This window comes from Lycium ferocissimum, chromosome 2 (assembly GCF_029784015.1).
Source record: "Lycium ferocissimum isolate CSIRO_LF1 chromosome 2, AGI_CSIRO_Lferr_CH_V1, whole genome shotgun sequence".
Classification (NCBI taxonomy): Eukaryota; Viridiplantae; Streptophyta; class Magnoliopsida; order Solanales; family Solanaceae; genus Lycium; species Lycium ferocissimum.
The window spans coordinates 31,272,802-31,284,841 of record NC_081343.1 but is presented as its reverse complement, the minus strand read 5'-3'; the positions used below and the strand labels follow the sequence as shown (position 1 = coordinate 31,284,841).

The following is a 12,040-nucleotide window of genomic DNA, read 5'->3' as shown; positions in this document are numbered from 1 at the left end:
TCATTTAAATGTCTCCATAGCGTTGAGGTCCCATTCGTACTTTCGAAGCAAAGTTACTAGTACGAGTTACATTTCGCCCTTTTCTTACCCCATTTATCAAGATATTCAGAATAGTGTTTCCAAACGCCGGATGTTCTCCTGTCACTACTCACAAGGCTACGATCAGGATCGCAAAGAGTTGTTTGTTTCCGCTTTTTAGCATGATTGGAAGTAATATCACGAGTTTTATCACCGTCAAGCTCGAGTTCCAAAGAAAGTAGTTGGAGATACTTTGTTGGTTACCTCCACTGGCTCCACCTCTTTTTGAGTAGTTGTAGTTTCCATCTGAAAAAAAGTATCCGAAAATCTAAATAAATAGAGAAATTCAAAATCATTAGATAAAAACTAAATCAACAAAAAAAACCTAAATCGTTGAAGAAAATCTAAAATAACAGAGAAATAAAATAAAAAACACATACAAGATGAAAGACTAGAGAAGCAATTCATTCAAGTAAAACTTCAAAGACACAAAAATAATTACACAAACAAAGAGTAGGGAACATGCAAAAAGTAACCAAAAAAGAAAAGGGAAGAAAAAGTTAGAGACTTACAGGGATTAAAGCTTCTTGTACTTAATTGTTATTGTGAGAGCAGAATAGAGGATTAGAGGTCTACAGGGTTTGGGAGGGAATTGAAAATCTAATGAGGGAAAAAATTATTTATGTTAACTATTCAGTAAATGGGCTAGACTTAAAACGTAAATGGGCTTGGGGAATATGGGCTAGACTTTTTTTCTTGGACTGGTCCTAAATTATGAAGAAGTTAAAAAATACATAAAGTTTAATTAACATATATAAATATATATAATATTTTAAATATGTACATATTTATCGGTTCGGTTCGGTTTAGTTCGGTTTTCTTGTGGTAAAACCAAACCAAACCAAATGTTATCGGTTTTTAAAAATCTAAAACCAAACCAAACCAAACCGAGCCGGTTTTCGGTTTATTAAATCAGTTTGACTTGATTTATCGGTTCGGATCGGTTTTTCGGTCTCGTTTGAACACCCCTAAATTTTCAGCCGTTCTCTTATCATTTTCCCTCCTCTCTGAATAAAATTTGTGCACTCTCACATCAATATAACACACATACATATCAGATTCACGAAATATGGGGAACGTTTTTAGGGTTTTTCTGGGCATTCTGAATGGCTGTTTTTGCTTGATTTTCAATATAAGTTTCTCTGAAATGGAATATTATTTGAAGGATATTGGTTTCTGTAATAATGGGATCTGGTTGTTGTCAAATTTTCGGCCCGACATTGAGCACTGGAGTTTGCTGTAGCTGAAAGTTTTACTATGTATTGGAATTTTTCTGCACAACGGTAGATTTCTTATCCTTCTTTGTTATTTGACATGGTATCCATCTACTGAATGTTCTCAAGATTTCTAGGTTTTCATTATTATCTCTTGGCTCGATCTTAGTGCATGCTAATGTCACAAAGCTTCAGTCTTTTACCATCTATTATTTCTGTGTTTGTTTGAGTAATTTTGATTTATAAAATATTCTCTCACTGCAATAGCAATGTTATTAGGAACAAATTTTGTTGGATCCGGTGTCTTGGAGGGTGCGTTTTGTTGATTTTCTGGAAGTTCATCATTTTAGGAATATATGTTAGTTAGTTAGGTTATTAGTTGGAGTAGAGGTTTAATTTTGATAATTTGCCAAAAATTCAGTTGTTGATTGCATAAGAATACAATACTTCTCCAAACTTTGAGGAATGAAAAACAGTCCTTAGCACATAATGTGGGATTTTACATTATGTAGCGAAGTTTGATATTTCAGCTAATATGTGTTTGACAGATGTATGTAAGTTGAAAAGAACTGTGTTAATTCAGTTTCACTAAATTATTAAAAAACAAAAGAGAAAGAAAGGTCATATTCTTTCAGTGATTTACCACTTGATGGATGCTACATGTGCTATAGCTAGATCCCAAACCCAGTGAGTGGTAGCATTATGTCCATGAGTGAATAGGCTTTTGTCTTTTGCTGGAGAAAGTGTTGGAGGCAGTGAAGTTCAATGATAATTGGAAAAAACATGTCATGGTAATCAAGTATGAACAAGCTCTTGTCCTCAATAGCTTGAATATTAATTATGACATGTAAACTTAATGTTAGAGCTAGTTTATGAACAAAATTTTATGGGGTCGAGTTGAATTTATGGGTTCAATGGGATTTTCCTACTAGCGTGTCTATATGGAACATGTTTTGACCAGTTGGTGGTGTAATATTGGAATATTCCTACTACGATCAATCTGATGATTTGGGTTGGGGTCGGGTTTAAGGGGCTTTATGATTTGTTCATGTTCAAGTATTTTGTAAAAATGCTGGAATATGAAAATTAAATATACAGTGCTTGTCATCTAAAAGAAAATTAAACATTTGGTGCTTTATAAGAATTGTTTCTGGCCCGTGATCTTATAGAGATGATTTTTAACTGTAGCCTCTCTTTTCATTTGTCACTAGATTGCATCATCCAATTCCTTATTCTGTTGTTGTGAGACAGAGGAAGCAAACATCTTAAATACATATTGCTAGATTCTTAAGATGTTCTGTTTCATGGATATAATTGAATAAAAAAGGGTAAAAAATACCTCTCTACTTTGGGAAAAGGGCTAAAAATATCATCCGTTATGAATTTGGATCAAAATACCTCTCCCGCCATTAAAGTTTTCAAATATACTGCTCTCTTAACGGAAATTCCCAAATCCCTCAAAATAACCCAATTTCATTTTTAAATCCGCTCCATTATTTAACCCGAGCCAACTAAATAATAACCCATACTATCCCCTTATTCCCCTCCAATTCTCTCAAAGAAATGAAATCGGTTTACTATTTAGTTGGGTCGGGTTAAATAATGGAACGGGTTTAAAAAATGAACTCGAGTTATTTTGCGGGATTTGGGAATTTTCGTTAAGAGAAAGCTATATTTGAAAACTTTAATGGCGGGAGGGGTATTTTTGACCCAAATTCATAACGAATGATATTTTTAGCACTTTTCCCAAAGTAGAGGGATATTTTTGACCCTTTTCCCTTGAATAATTCAGACTTGTATAGTAGAAAAGTGGTGTGCATTTCTCACTAGTAATTTTCTGATCAAGTCTTTTTGTAGTGGAATGCTTGTTCTAGATTCATCTAAAGCAAATGATGTGGACTCAATATTCGATCAAGCTAGACAACATGCAGTTGTTGAAGCACGTCCTGCATTCTCTAGATCTAGAACCTTTACTGGATCTGCTAGAAGATATACTGGTTCATTTTCTTACCTCTATTTTTTTCTTGTAGATATGACTCGAGGTTGAGGCTGAAATAACACTTGTCGTGTAGGCAAATCCTTAGTAGAGGTAATTCGCCTACTCTTGTGAAGATATCTACTATTCCCTTTTGTATCATTTTATCAGATGCAATGTGATCCTTTTGTATCACTTTATCGTCAAGTAATTACCTAATATATAAGAAAGAGATAAGGCTTAACTTGTGATTATAAAATGGATTTACTACAACTAGAAAAGAATACAAACTACAGGATTGTTCTTTCATGATCTAACTCTTTCGTCCAAGTATGATTATGCAGTAGTGTTTTCTAATTATAGAATCCATTAGAACATCTCTATTTAATTCTTGGCCCAAATTTTCTCGATCTCTCTTTTTCATTTCTCTTTGCTAATTTATTCAGAATTACTTGTAAGCTGTAGTAAGAAGAAGCACATAGAATCACAACGACCTCTTTGTCTTCTCTCGTCTCTCCCATTCTCAAAATTTTGGTTGTGATTGGCGTTTACCATTGCTAGTGCACCATTATTATTGCTAAGTCTAGTTTTTGAAGTTTGGTAAAAGATTTGGTGCTTTAAGTTTAGTTCACTGCTTTAAGTTTAGTTCACTGCTTTTAGTAAGTTGTACCATTTAATCAAGCATTTCTGGTGCAAAATTTGGCACCATGTTCTGGTGTTCTTGGATTTTCTAGTGCTTTAAGCTTGCTATACCATTTTAATTTGCTAGAAGATATTTAGTAACTGAAAGCACTTTGCTATCTATGTATCTGATAAATGTAAATTTTGGTATCCTCTTCTACTTTACAAGTTTTAAGCTTTATCATATTGATCTCATTTCAGGCTTAACTTTCTGAGAAGGTTTACTCAATTTTCGATATTCCTTCTTCAAGTTTTTTTGGATGAATTTACGGATTCACAATTTGGAGATCCTTGCTGCGCATGTCGGCTCTATTTCTGCAGAGGTTTACTCACTTTTATTATACATTTGCAAACTCTTCTTTTCCCCTTTGTTACGTCAACATAATTTCCATTAATTGTTATATGAGCCAACTTAAAGCAAAAATGCTGGCTTTAGCAAATAAAAAAAGAACTGCTCATAATTTTAAAACACCAGTATTTGCCTTGGCTTCTAAAACACCAGTATTTATTGTAATATGTTTTGTCCCCAAAATGCCAAAATATGATCGTCTCTAAGTGAACTTCCATTTTCTGTGAGCATCCATTATATACTGAAATCTTAATTCATTACCTAATCCAAGTGAGTAAATCTTGTGATCATCTAGCTTATATCATCTTTATATTTATTTCTATAAGATGGCGAGGAAGGAGGCGAAGTTGGCGGTTTCGATGGCAAAAACGGCAGCTTTTGAACGCCTTTATGCGGAACTAGAGGAAAAAGGCGCGGGGATAAGAAATTGTTCGAAGCTAGCCAAGGCAGGGAGAGAGGGCACGTGATTTGGATCAAGTGAAGTGCATCAAGGACGAGCATGGCAAAGTATTGGTAGAAGAGGCTCGCATTAGACGGAGATGATGGAGTCGTATTTCCACAAACTCTTGAATGAAGAAGGGTCGGGGACATTGTGTTGGGAGATTTAGAAGTTACGGGAGGTGTCGCGATTTTGGTATCGTGGCGAGTATTAAGGTTGAGGGAGGTTAAGGGTCTTCATTCGTAGGATGCGCAAGGAAGAGCGACAGACTTGACGAGATTCTGGAGAATTTTGGGAAGTTTGCGGGCTCGGCAGTTTGGAGTGGGCGACTAGGTTGTTTAATGTCATCTTTTTTAAGACGGCAATGATGCCCGAAGAATGGAGGTCGAGTGTAATGATCCCTCTATACAAGAACAAGGGCGTCCGAGTTGCGCAACTATAGAGGTATCGAAGTCTGCCAAGCCATACTGAAAGTGTGGGAAAGGGTGGTGGAGATGAGGGTGAGGAGAGGTGTGTATTTCGGAGAAATCCGCTTTGGATTCATGCCGGGACGCTCAACTACGCGCAGGCCATCCATCTTGTAGCGGCCGGCGGAGCCGGTATAGATAGGGAGAGGAAGAGAGACTTACATATGGTGTTCATCGACCATTTTAGAAAAAGGCTTACGACAAAGTTCCAAGAGGAGATCTATGGAGATGCTTGGAGGCTAAAGGTGTACTGTGGCGTACATTGGGGTGATCGGGACATGTATGAGGGAGCCAAGACCGAGGGAGTAGAGGACAAGAGGAGACTCGGAGCACTTCCCGGTTGTGTGGGGTTGCGTCAAGGATCGGCTCTTAGTCCATTTTTATTTGCCTTGGCGATGGATGAATTGACGCGGCATATTCAAGGCGGGTGCCATGGTGTATGCTTCGCGGATGACACAGTCTTGATCGACGAGACTCGTAGCGGAAGTCAACGCTAGGGCGGAGGGTTGGCCAAACTTTTCTAAAGGATTCCAAGGCGTTGTGAGACCGACGGACGTAACTTGGAGTGCAAGTTCGGTGAAGCACCTCGAAGAAGGTGGCGTGGAAGCGAGGCTTGGTACCCGTGTCGTTCGAAGACAAGTAGTTTCAAGTATCTTGGGTCGATTATACAAGAGGCGAGTGGGGAGATTGACGATGATGTCACACACATCGTATTAGGGCGAGGTGGATGAAATGGAGGCTCGGCTTCCGGAGGTGCTATGTGATAAGAAAGTGCCACCACAACTTAAGTAAGCAAGTTCTCAAAGTGGTGGTTAGACAGACACGTGTGTATGGGGCGGAGTGTTGGCGCTTAAGATCTCTCGCGTTCAAAAGATGAAAGTTGCGAGATGAGAATGTTGAGATGGATGTGTGGGCACACCGCAGTGACGAGGATTAGGGAATGAGGCTATCGGGACAAGGTGGGAGTGGCCTCGGTGGAAGACAAGATGCGGGAAACGGGGCGAGATGGTTTGGACATGTGAAGAGGAGAGACACGGATGCCCGGTGCGGAGGTGTGAGAGGTTGGCCATGGATGGTTTCGAGAAGAGGTAGGGGTAGGCGAAGAAGTATTGGGGAGAGGTGATTAGACGGGATATAGCGCGATTCTGACTTACCGAGGACATGACCTTAGATAGGAGGGTATGGAGGACTCGATTAGGGTAGAAGGCTAGTAGATAGTAACGTTTATCCTTTCATATTAGTAGTCACATTTGTGCTTTGATTTATGCCATTATTTGTTATCCCGTATATTGATTATCTTATTTTATACGTGATAGCTACGCTCTCCTTTACAAATCGGCTCATCATGGCTTGGTCGCTTTAGTTATTTGCATTTTCATATCGCTTTGAATCTCTTGGCCTTATCGACCTCTTGTTATGCTTTTATGCTTTCTATTGAGCCGAGGGTCTTTCGGAAACAACTTCGTCCTACCTTGGTAGGAGTCGAATCCGCGTACTCTACCCTCCCTGCACCTCACGTTGTGGGATTTCACCGGGTTGTTGTTGTTGTTGTTAGATAATGCGAATTCAGCTGAAATGTCGTATGATATCAACATATTTCTCGTTTACCTTCATTTCGTTTAGCTTGATATAATTGGGTGATTCTCATACACCATGTTGCATAATTGAGTGTGGTAAAGAGGACATGAAGGGTGCAACCCATTAGGAGACTGACACATATTTGTCCATTTCTACTAATTAAGTTGGAATTCATGACTATCTCTACTGGTTAAGCTAGAAGTCATGAGACCCATGATTCTAAAGTTACTCAGTAAAAAATGTACTTGGTAAATTAATTAATCATGTCACGTGAATTTTCCTTTCTACTAGTCTGAAGTTAATACTTAATGTTGCTACTATGTGTAACTTTAAATCGGTTCATCTTCCCTTTAGAAGGCATTCAGATTGTCATACTTGTAAAATTAAAGATATACAACAATTGCTGTCAACTAACAACATCATGTAAATTAGCTGACTTTTTAGCCAAAATTATTCCTTATCTTTGAGGGTAGATTTAATTGGCCTTTAAATATAATCTTGAGCACCATTTGTCTTTTTAAGTTTGCAAAACATACCACCTGCTGCTCAAAAAATGAAAACCATCTCTCTTTCACCCACAAATCATTCAGTTTCCCTCGAAGGGACGATTTTGGCTAAAAAACTCTAATTTAGATCTTTGTGTAGCATACTGTTTTTTTGGATACTAAACATACTTGTGTTTGAGTGACGACTTTTTAAGGTAAAATGTTTCTGATTATCTTGGGATATTTGGTGTGTTTGATCAGGATGCAGAGCGGCAGGATAAATATCTGGCAAGTATGTTGAACAGGGTGGTAAAGGAGGTGGAAGGCGTGCCAATTTTGCACAAAACATGAATTTTGGGAGATCCATTTATATATAGACATTTTTGGAACCATGATTTCAATTAGCATATACAAGGCCCTTGTAGAACTTAGGGTGGTAGGCATGCCAATAGAAGCCTCCCATTATTAGCTTATTTTTTTACTTCATTGTTGGTATTGCAGATGCTTTGAATTGAAATATACAATTACATGTATTTTTTTTAAATCTATTTTGTACATTTATAATATTAATTTATATGCATTTCAGTTATTTCTAATCATATCCAATAGTTTTATGTAATATGCTTTGAACAAGATGTATTTAAAATATTAAATAAAAGATTTTTTTTCAAATAAATATTGCTACAGATTTTTGACGGATATATTTCGTGGCTAAAATTAACTTATAAAGTAAAATCTTGCAACGGATTAGCGACGGAATTTTCGTCGCAAATTAATTCTAAAGACGAAATAAATTGTGAATTTAGCGACAAATTTGACGAAAATAGCGATAGATTTTTTGGTCGCTAGGTTTAGCAACGGATAATATCTATCGCTAATCCGTCGCAAAGCTTGCGATGAGCTTCAATTTTCCGTTGCAAAGGGGTTAGCAATGAGCAAATAGTAACAGACAAAAATCCGCCGCTAATCCGTTGTTAAATGTGTTTAGCGACGGAAATATGCTCTTTAGCGACGGAATTTGTTCATCGCTAAATCAAGTTTTTTTAGTAGTGCGGGTTGCTACGCTCGAGGACAAGGATTTTCTTCAGTATGGGGGTATTGATGCAAGAATTATAAGAGATTTCAAGTGCCAGCTGGATTGAGTGAAGAATAAAGTGTAGAAGCAGTTCAAAAGTTAGTTATAATTGAATTCAAAAGTTGGTTAGAGTAGTTACATAGATCCGGAAAGTGGCCAGCTATAATAGTTAGGTGCAGTAGATTCGTTTGAATTCAATTCATTTGTGTATAAGTACAATTTGCGAACTCATTTCTAGCTCATGTATGAAATAAGGTTTCTTCTATTCTCTCCATATTCTTCTTAAACTAATATCTTAATTAAACCTGAGTTAGTTTTCCCCTTTCCTCAAGTATATCTCCTGGATTACTTCTTAATTTCCATTCTTTGTGAATCATAATATTGCAAATTTTCGGGATTGACATAAACAACATCCAATTATTGACATTTAGCTATGTGTATGTAATGATGGGTGGCAGGGGCGTACCACGTTGTATCAAATGGATTCAATTGAACCCACTTCATCGAAATATTTAGTATTTACATGTATAAATTATTATGTGATGTCTAATTGTTATGAAATAATATTAAAAGTACATGACAACAAAAGATATAGCCAAAGAATCTGGGGGATAGAAAGATTTTATTGTTCTTTCAATTGATATTCAAATGAACTGAATTGACCGTCTATTTATAGAAGAGAAGAAGTTGTTGCGAGGCTTTTCTGAAGCTGCTGACAAGCTACTCGCAAGCTGTTTGCTTGATTGGAAGCCTGAGGAAGCGGCTGCAAGGCTTTTCAGGGAGCTACTTGCAACCTGCCAGCATGAGCTACTTGCAAGTTGCACCTTGGCTGCAAGCTTACCTAGAAAATCATGTATTTGAATGGACATCCATAATACGGCATATTTATAACATTTCCCTTTGATGTTCATTAATAAATAATGTGTCTCGTTAAAACCTTAATAGAAAAAACTATAACGACCCGTCTGGTCATTATAGCCTTTTCGGCACTTTTGACCCTTCCCCGAGCTTGTTTAGCTCACATTTGATTCGAGAGGACCGTTGACACGCTTTTTGATGTCTTTGGATATGATTTGGGTGACTTTGTGGGAAATTTGGGCTTAAAGCGAAAAAAATTGACTCAAAATTGACTTTTAGGTAAACGGATCTTTTTTGGGAATCCATTGATTTCGAGAGCCCCAGATGGTCTTTTAGAACTTGTGTGTATATTTTTTTTGGTTCCCAATGCACTCGGGTGCATTTTGGGACTTGGGTTGGGAAGTTGGTTTTGAGGTATCGGGGGTTGACTCGGTCAAAGAAACCTCCGTTGGGAATTCTGAGGCCACGAATGCGTTCGTAGCATGTTTTTATGTATGTCTGCATATATGGTATGTGAGCAGATGGCCTCGGGTGATAGTCGGGATTTCAGATTGGATTTGTGAAACTTGGGAATTTCTGGAGTCTGGTGCCCGCTATGGCGGCACCAGGACCGCGGTAGCGTTACTACTATATCAGTTAACCTGCCGCTGTAGCGGCCATGTGTATTTTAGGCAGGACTGCAAAAGCGATCATGGGACCGCGAGAGCGGGACTGCTGAAGCGCTGAAGGGGGTGCGGAAGAGGGTGACAGGTAGTTAGATTCATTAAATGAGTGTTAAAAGCTCTAAGTTTTTCATTCAATACCATTCTGACTTTAGAGCTTTTTGGGAGAATTCAAGGCTATTCTTCATTGAAGATCATTGTAAGTTCCTTTACCTTCCATCCCTTTCCTTGTTCCATTATTCACCTTAGAAATCCATTAATCATGCTAGTTTTATTAAGAGCTTGAGGATTAAAAGAGGGTTCAATGGGTTCTTCATTCTAGGCTATTAAATCTTGATTTATTGATTGGGTTAGCTTCATTAACCATGGAATTGATGATTAGAATCTATTATTGCATGATTCCTTCCTTATTAGTGGCTAATTTATAGAATTGGAAATTAGGGTCCATACCCAAATTTGGGGGTTTTGTCTAGAATCCGAATTTAAGTGATTTATTAGCTCTCCTAGCTTATAGTTGATGGGAATTAACCACTTAGAACATTAATTTCATGTTGAGACCTATAGATTCCTTATTCCATCTTTCTAGTTCATAAACCTCATTTCATAGGTTGGGATTTGGGTCTTAAATAGAAGTAAGGTTTGAATGATGTTTCTTCTTGATTCCAATTTCATGATTCGGATATGTTTAGAGTTCCATCATCTCGAGGCTCAAAGGAAGGGAAAGACTAAGGTTTGACTATTGGAGATTTGATGTTCGGCTTTCTAGGTAGGTTGCGGTTTACCTCGTGGTGAGACTTCGATTAGAGAAGTGTATGTTTAGATAATATTATCGAAGAATGCATGTAAACCTTTGGGTATGAAGCTGGGTTGGACATTTTCTTAGGTTGGGCCTTGTTGTATGATTTGGGGGCTAGGCCCTTGTGTTGTTGACTTATCTTGATCTGTTTATTTATTGGCTCATTTCCACGTTGAGACATTAGGTATTTGTGACTAGTGATATATCATGACTATGATATTGCGGTACTTTACTTGATTGATATTGAGATGAGATTGTGATTCCATTGTGGCTTATTGTGTAGCCTTATTATAGATATTACTTGTGTGCCCTGTGCGGTACTGTTTAGGATTGAATTGGTTGTTGATATTACATTGCATCGTATTCATACTCATTTCCATGATACATTGATATTGCATGGTTATGGTACTTATGATGATAAGTGAAAGAGTGTAGCCTCCGAGGTCTTTGCCAGAGAGCGTAAAAGAGAGATGAGAGTCTGTGATCCGAGGTCATTTACCGGAGCAGAATGAGTGTATGTTGCCCGAGGTTTCTTGCCAAGAACGGATGAGTGATCGATGCTCGAGGTCTCTTGCCAGGATCAAGAGAGTGCTTGTCATTGAGGTTGTTGCCGAGACGAGTGGTACATGGACTTCGCGGGTCCCCATGGGTTGTGCTATCGAGATGTGATGTTTCATTGTCGGAGTACATGTTTACGGTGCATATGCATTGCATTCATCATATATACATTTTGCATCGCGTTGTACCTTTTGGTTTCCTGTGATATGTTGTGATACGATTGTGATATACTGGTTCGGAATGATTATACTAACACTTGGAACAATTGGGATTAGATTCTATAACATAGGTGATGACTTGTTGTGATATGATTGTGATGTACTGGTTCGGATTGATTATACTGAGACTTGGCACAGTTGGGTTTAGATGCTATAAATAGGTGATGACTTGTACCGTGGATATGGATTCAAGTTGACTTGTACTTTGTTGGTTTTCGTGTTTATCTTGCTTTGTTGTCGTTATATACGTTAGCTAGTCTTAGTCAGCCTATGATACCTATCAGTACTTGTTATTTGTCTTGACACACTTATGTCGCATTCTTTTATGAATGCGAGTACCGGAGTTGGATCCACACTCTACGTGGTGACATTTGAGGAACAACGATTCGAGTCTCTTCGGGGTGAGCATGCAGACCTTATTTGAAGACTCTTCCTATTATTATGTCTTGCTTTCCATTTTGAGACATGATTTTGAGACTATTTATGTATTCGAGACTTGTAGTATTTAGTTTAGATGCTCTTGTATGACTAGACCAGATACTGGAGTGGATTTCATTTACTTCCACACTTATTTATATTATATTGTGAGACTTACGTTATTTTAGTT

At 37.8% G+C, this 12,040-nt stretch overlaps 1 long non-coding RNA gene across 1 annotated transcript; it reads left to right on the top strand.

Annotated features, from left to right (window-relative positions):
* The first annotated feature begins 1,058 nt into the window (after positions 1-1,058).
* Positions 1,059-7,853, top strand: LOC132034822 (uncharacterized). Its single transcript, XR_009409153.1, has 3 exons — positions 1,059-1,361; positions 3,150-3,289; positions 7,528-7,853. It is a non-coding gene; the product is annotated as an uncharacterized LOC132034822 (long non-coding RNA).
* The last annotated feature ends 4,187 nt before the right edge of the window (positions 7,854-12,040 follow it).